The sequence below is a fragment of the Lipophrys pholis genome, assembly GCF_963383615.2.
Source record: "Lipophrys pholis genome assembly, chromosome: 10".
In the NCBI taxonomy this organism is placed as follows: Eukaryota; Metazoa; Chordata; class Actinopteri; order Blenniiformes; family Blenniidae; genus Lipophrys; species Lipophrys pholis.
In genome coordinates this window covers 21,462,991-21,470,590 of record NC_137640.1, presented here as the reverse complement: position 1 = coordinate 21,470,590, position 7,600 = coordinate 21,462,991, and the positions used below count along the sequence as shown (strand labels likewise).

The 7,600-nt window shown below is 41.1% G+C and overlaps 1 protein-coding gene across 2 annotated transcripts in view; it reads left to right on the top strand.

Moving 5' to 3' along the window:
• The first annotated feature begins 954 nt into the window (after window positions 1–954).
• The window catches only part of arid3a (AT-rich interactive domain 3A), a 38,190-nt gene continuing 31,544 nt past the window's right edge, over window positions 955–7,600 (top strand). The window contains exon 1 of one of the 2 annotated variants that reach the window (XM_080473861.1): window positions 955–1,374. The gene's annotated coding sequence lies outside the window, so the exon portion shown is untranslated. Of the gene's footprint in view, window positions 1,375–5,867; window positions 6,013–7,600 lie in introns of those variants that run through there. The other variant, XM_080473862.1, reaches the window with a different exon arrangement.

Here is a 7,600-nt window from a genome sequence, read left to right as displayed (position 1 = left end):
CCTGTATCCTGGATTTATCCGTGAGCCTGTCAAGCACCACTGCAAACCACTAAGGGCTTGGAGCTGAACCTTGGTGTACTCTATTAAAAGGACATTGCAGCAATTTATTTAGTGAACAGATGTAGCCTCTCTTTTGTCTCAAAAAATTAACATACTGGGTTGCTCAAAAACTTAATTAATTAAAAAATGTATTGTAATTGTGTGCATCTCATAGCAATCTAATTGAACTGCAAAATATAAAGACATATAACCCGTATTGTGTATTTTTGTTGTTGTTTTTTTTACCTGAACCTGCTTTGAAATGTCTATGTTGTTATTCTAGCAGCACAAATGATGCTAAATCAAATTGAGAATGACTGCACGTTGGTGAGCAATGTCTCCTCATAGCAAGAAGGTTGTGGGTACAAATCCGGGCCAGGTCTTTCTGTGTAAAGCTTGCATGTTCTCAAAGAGCATGCAGGTTGACTCTGGGTGCCCTCGCAGCTTTTATTATGAAAGGTGAACACTATTTTTCATTAGCTATACACCTGAGATTTTTTAAATTAAATCAAATGGTACAGGAAAAATACGTTTTGCATAATGGATAATACCTAACTTTTTTTTTTTTCAACCAGTTTTCAAGACAATAGTATTTTTGTTTGTTTTATCATGTAATTGTGACACATTATTATACAATGCTTTTAAAGCTGCATTTTTTCATTTGTGGAGGTCATTGGATCATTGCTGCAACTCCCACACAGTAGAGGGGGGCTCTGATTGAGCAACGGGAGGGCTGAGAAAGGGCTTGGAGCCCCCCACCCCCACCGCCAGCTCCGGCCTTGGTGTAGTGACCGGGCTCTGCCTCAACGTCGGCGGCCAGCCTCCCCGGCTTCTCGCTCCCCTCGCTCCCAGCCCACTTTACGGTTCACACCCTCGCACTTACCGACGTCCCTACGTGCTGCGGGGGGTGGGGGCGTACAGGGGGTGGCGGGGGGGGGGGGTTGGCCCTGGCTGATTCAGAGGTTAGGAATTTGCATCTGATTGCTGTTTGTCAACCAATGATGTGAGCGTGCAGGCCGGAGAGTCTCTCAACGCCTCCCTCCCTCCCTCCCTCCTCCGTCGGTCCGTGTGTCTGTCGCTCTCGACTCTCTCAAAACTCCCGACAACACGACCGCACGCGATTGCACGGTGCGCGGATATCATGCAGTCACATGAAGCCGCTTCTCTGCTAACCGATCAACACACCGACCAGCTCCGCTCCGGCCCGCTGCCCCGCGGTCCGCTCTGCGTGTGAACCGGAGAAAACCGGGCGATCGGTCGGGATTCGGTGACGAGGAAAACAGTAATGTCTCTTCCGGCTCCACACAGTGTGACAAGCAAACGGAAGCCGACGTGGTGAGTTCATATTTCTCTTTATTTACCCGATTGCTTTTCCATATTCGCGTGTTGTTTTTGCTTGTTTCCTACATTAGTTCTCGGGCTCGTGCTCCATCCCGTGTCCTTCCCGTCTGTCGGACTCTTTTCAAATCGTTTTGACATCAGCCGATCGCCTGATCAATAACCTCCTAATGCAGAGATAACGGATGGAGCCGATGCACACGGCGAGCGAATTCACTCTCTTTTTCCAAGTCGAAATCTGACGAAAGATGCGCTCGGGTGAAGTAAAAACAACAGTAATTGGCCCATTATGAGTTGGCACGGTGCCCGTTTCACGTCAGCTGGTAACCGTTAAACTACTAGCGGCCGACCGACTGGAACCTGACCGTTAACTCTGAATTTATGTCACTAGTCACAACTGCAATGACAGAGATGTGACCCGGGGCGGATTTAGTGGTTTGCATTCCAGCACAGTTATTTACAGTAGCGTTATAAACCAATGCCTAATAAAAAATAAATAAATAAATAAATAAAAACCACGGTGTGCACTCTTTATGATCTCTTGGCCAAAATCGAGAAACTGGAGCTCTTAAGGGACAGTCTGCGTCGAGCCCACCATTTTACAGCGTCAGTAAACACACTCGCTTTATGACGGTGTGAGCGTATGAAAGTCAATGCGTGTGACTGCATATTAAGCTGAGCACGATAAGAAAAGTTTGACCTGCCAAAATGTCACCCTGGAGGTCACAGCAGAGATCTGTATGTGACTTTATGAATGGATATGAGACACAGTCGTAAGGTCTTCTCGTTATTCATGTAAACACATTCGCGGCGAAGAGAACAGCTTGAGAGGAGCACTCTGACACACTGAATTGCTCATAAATATATACAAATACAACTCAATTTCAGGTTTCTCTAAAGCTTTTACTTCAGCACAAGTTTCTTTATTAACGGTTGCTCTCTGTAAAAAAAAACAACAACAACAAAACCAAAACAAATCTAAGATGATGTATGTGGACAAAAGAGTCAGTCAGCATCTTTCGGCGTGTATGAGTCCTACAAGTCAAGTCAAAACATCCACGAGACATGTCCAGCATGTCTGGGGCGTGATTTAGACACAATGAGCCGCCTTCAGTAGTATTACAGCAGGCTGGTGGGAAAATCCACAGCACATAACAAGACTCTATTCTCCTATATGATGTAAACACACATTAAAAAAGGACGAAGAAAAAGAAAACACTAAGAGAGTCTCCGGTTGTATGAAACTGATAAACCTGGTGTAGCCACAACCAAAACTGACTGGCATTTGGTTTGTGGTTAGTGTTAAAGTTTCTCACCAAGTACTGAAGGTGGGGGAGAACAGACACAGGATGCAGGTTTCATGTTAAAGCCACGTATATAGGCTTTGTCTTAATGACCTCAAACATGTATGTTCTGCAGACAAGTAATAACGTGGTCTTCCCTGCAAGCTCTCATCAAGAAAGGAAGGATTTTTGAAAGGACCGATTCATATAAAAAAATGGATATACACAATCTTTTTCTTCCAAAATGTTATATTTAGAAGAAAAAAAAACCAAAAAGAAAAACGTACTTTTTTCTATAGTTCCACTGAGATAACAGGAATCCAGTTATGAAATGTTCCTTGAATGATGAAAGTTTATATTACCAGAAGTACTCTGACATATTTGTGGTTCGCAGTCGTGTCACAAATTGATGTGGACAGGAGATTTTGAAACCTGAAATGAGGAATTTGGCCAAATAGAGGTGAGACAGAGAGCAATGCAATCTATTTTTTTTTTTTTCTACCAAAAGAAAAAGAAAGAAACAGCTGGGATGCCCTAAATTGCCAAGTGTTTCCTTCCCTTTCAAAATGCACAAATTGTCTTTTGAAGTTCCGGTTTGACAGAAAACGTGTGAAACGCTTAACTTGCTCTTCTCTAACCGACGGGGTGATTCCTGGGCCCTTATCACGTCTGCTCCTCACCATGTTCCAGTCGCCTTCAAAACAAAAAGAAAGGAAGAGCAAAGCATGTTAATCTTTTTGATCTCATCGGACATATTGTATTCTCTCACCGGGCCACCGCCTTGCTGCGCCAGTTTCAGGTGAAAAGAAATGCTGCTGCCCAGTGGATGGGGGTGGGCTGGGGTGTAGGGGGCATTTAGGTTGTGATTGGCCCATTGTGGATTAGAAGCGTATGGCCAGGCGATCAAGTTCATGTCTTAAAAGCTCTCTGTTTGCTTTTGCATTATATAGCCTGGTCCTAATGAGAGCACGCCATGTGAAATGTTGTTTACATTCAAGACACAGGTCTCTCTTGATTTGAAGATATTTTGGTAGTTTTCATTGTATATTTCAAACAGTATCACTTATTTTTCACAGTTTGATATTTTTACAATCACTTGTGAGTAATAACAAATAGCTTTACTATTTTGCACTGTTAAAACATGTTATTAGTTATTATCATTGTTGGCTGGAGCTGATTATAAATGGAAGTAAGGTAATATTGGACTTTCAAAGTAGTATGGCAGATGTGGTGAAAGGTACTGAAAGCTTAGTGCAAAAATGTTTTATATCTTTGTTTACCTAACAGTTTTATAGTTATGGAGCCAGTGACACAAGAACTTCAAAGACATAACATCAAAACTTTCAGCGTGTTCTCACAATTTCAAAGGAAAAAAAACCCCACAGATTTTTGTAAACGTAAAGATAATAAACTGACTTTCACTCACTGCTTTTCTCTTTTGTTTCTTTCCAGACTGTTCAAGCCCGCACAAAACTCCCATCATATCAGAGTATGGGTGGGCAATGATAGTAGTAGTAGTAGTAGTAATAATATTTCAAGGGATTTCTGTGAGGAGGGCCTTTATCTTCATGTCCATTCAACAAATATTGATATGGAGTTATCATCAAACTATAACCTAATATGGGATTTAAAACGTGTTTTTTCTCCCAGTTTGGTGCTTTTAATGTTTGTTGTTTCCCTGTTTCCTGACAGTTTTTCAACATAGGATAGAAGTATATCAAAATCTACTTCTATCCTATGTGTCCCTGCACAGCTTTGGTCTCTGTTAGGATATTCTCTTTTTTGTAGTGTTGATACAGTGGACTCCTGGTTTGCAATTCTTCAATTGAGTTGTGCTCATCCTGTACAGATCCGAAGTTATGCTTATTTTTGAACTGCTTGCTTTATTCAATTTTTTTTTAGATCCATGCATTCCAATCATGTCTGTTTGCTCAATGTAAGATGAGTAGAAGTTCACACAGTTTCCCTGCCATCACAGGTGTGCGATCTCAGACGATGAGATTATTTGAAAGCAGCAGGTTTGATATGCAAATGTTATGCTGAGTTTTGCTTCAAGGCATCATGGCTGAGTGAGTATCTCTCTCTGGCAGTTGGCCACTAAACTGGTTCGTGGTTGTGAGTTAATGACAAACATGTACCAACAAGACAGACAGGTCTGTCCTCTGTTTTTTTTTTTTTTTTTTTTCTTATAAAAAAACCAAATTCTTTGCAGGGCTGTAAAGGCAGGTTTTTTTTAAGTTGTCATTTTAAGTCTTCCTTACAGTTTTAAGGGTGTGAGCTTTCGTGCAGTACGTTGCACTACTGGAATGTTTCAGTAATAGTCTACCTGTAAATATGAACATATATTGTCTCACAGTGGATATGAGTACTGTCTGCACACCGCAAGCTTTCCTGCCAATAAAGAAGTGAGCGGCAGCGTGGCTTGGCTGGCTTTCAGCTGTTCTTGTGCCAAAAGCTACTTTTCTGGAGGCTCTGTACGACACGTGGAGCTTTAGTTCTGTTATCCAGCCAGAAATTGTAGGGGGAAAAAAAAAACCTCACAAGTCACTTCATTCCTTGGGTTGGAGCCGTGCTGGGGGAATCCCAGCGCTGCTCACAGTGACGCAGACAAAATGAAGGGTTTGAGGTACTGGGATGCCCTGCAGTTCCTGAACCAGGCAGTCGGGACAGTTGTTGGCTTTGTGTGCCCAGTCAATGACTGACACTGACTTCAGTGCCAGCCAGTGTGAGCTCCCGCAGCGCTTGTCTGCCTGGATACCGACACACAGCTGCAACATGCTGACACGTCTGTCAAACGCAAAGCATTTGTGTTTTATATACGTGTCAGCTGGCACTCGCAGCTCACTAATCACAAACTGATTTATTCAGATCTGTATCCCACTTGTACATGATTAGGCAGCCAGTTTTTATTAGGCACATGGCAAGCACTAAAAACTTTAATCCATTTCAAACAGAGACGTAACATTTTTTTGTTCTGGACATGACCGTGTATAAAGCAGCGTAACTGTCTAAGATTTCACTTCATGCATCGCCTCCATGCAGACAAAAGACTTTATTGTTACAGATCACAATGCAATGACGTGACTGCACACTCACCATATAAACCAACGAGTTAATCAAGTTTTCATGCCATTCAATGAAAAATGCAACCCCCCTTTTATTCCCTCTCTCATGCACTGAACCAGTAATCATCAGGCCAGTAGTCTAGAGTTACAATAGCAGTGCTCTAAACTCTGCGAGCTGCAACATGCTGCATGTCTCCTGAATCGCACATTTTCATCGAAACGTCAGTTTCAGTGCAGGACGCTGACATTTTTGCCTGCTCCACATTAACCATGAAAACTACACATAGGTGGGTAATACAGCTTCATGTATTCTGTATCTGTCATTCTGTTGAAAATTTGCTGTTAAGATAAAGGCTAAAATAAAAGTATGGCTGAAACCTAATATGAGTTGTAAACGGATCATTTATCCCTCTATTTTTCATGATCAAAGTAGAGAGAAAAAAAGCCAGCAGTACTAGTAGAAATATAACCATTGAGTCTTACCGAATTACAATACAAGAAAAAGCTGATATAGTTTTTTTTTTTTTATCTCTATATGATAGGCTAACCCTAAGACCAAATCAGTTTAAGTGGCAGCTATAAGACAGACCGGTGCTTCCAGAGCTGTCATCACATGGGATTTATGTTTGCGCCCATAATACTACAGTCTCAATGTGAAACTGTAGGTTGGGTTGTAACATGGCAAGGTCAATATCCACCAGTGGCAGCCGTAATCACTAGGAAACATTTCAGCTGAATCAGCAGTTCTTTATTTTTTTTAAGTTGTGAGATAATTTTTCCAGAAAATCTGCAGTTTCAATGTTGTCTGGACAATTCTCTTTAGAACTGTTCTATGTATAAAGACATGCAGCACGTCTTTCACATATATGTATATATACATGTATATATACATTTCTAACAGGCACAGGGACATATTGTTCCACTCATGCTCTTTGACCCTTGGTGACTTGAGAGCAAATATTTAAAATAGTGTTTTTCACCTCTTTTCTTTTTTTTTTTTTAACCTGGTCTCTAAATTCACTATAACCTGATAAATGTATCATATATTGAAACTTTTTTTTTCTTTGTATTGTAGTGTGATTCCTAAAGCCCCAGGAAGCATATTTAATGTATTCCTACCTGGGTAACATTGCACGCTAGACAAGTTATTTTCTGTGTGCAAAAATATTTTTTTATTAGAACCAGATCAGAAGCATTCAGATCACAGTGTGGTCACAATAAAACTCAGAATCTTGCTCAGTATAATTCTGCTGCTTGATAGATGGCCACAGATTTCACTGGTGATAAGTAGATCACTGGATTATTTTTGCTATATGCCCACTTAATTTATGGCATAGCTGGAGCTAATCAGATTTGGCTTGCTGCGTTGCTTCGGCTTGCTGGAAGAGGTCAGTGGAAAATGCGTGACCAGCCTGTGCGACACTTCCTCAATGATCTTGTTGTTGGTGCGGTGGGGCTCAATGGAGCCTGTGTTATTGCCTTACGAGGTAATACTGCAAGGAATGTGAGAGAGGGATGCATAATCAAGAGCAGCACCACTGACCGACTTTTTGCTTTTATGCTTTTTTTATCAAAATGATATTACAAAATAACAATGAGTAACAAACATGGGTCCTTTCTGATTAATCTAAATTTGTGTGTTGGTGAATGTTGCTGAAGCGCCATCTCTAAACAAACAATGATGTTAATGTTTATTTTAATAAACAAGTGAGCGTAGTCATAAGAGGAAATTTAAGCTGATTATTTCATTCATTGATGCAAACGATGTAGAGGTTAGTAGCTGCACAGGTATTTTTCTTCTCAAATGGTGACACTGTAGAAACGGTGATTTACATGTAAGGTATTAAAATTTTCTCCTGTTGTTTAAACACATTC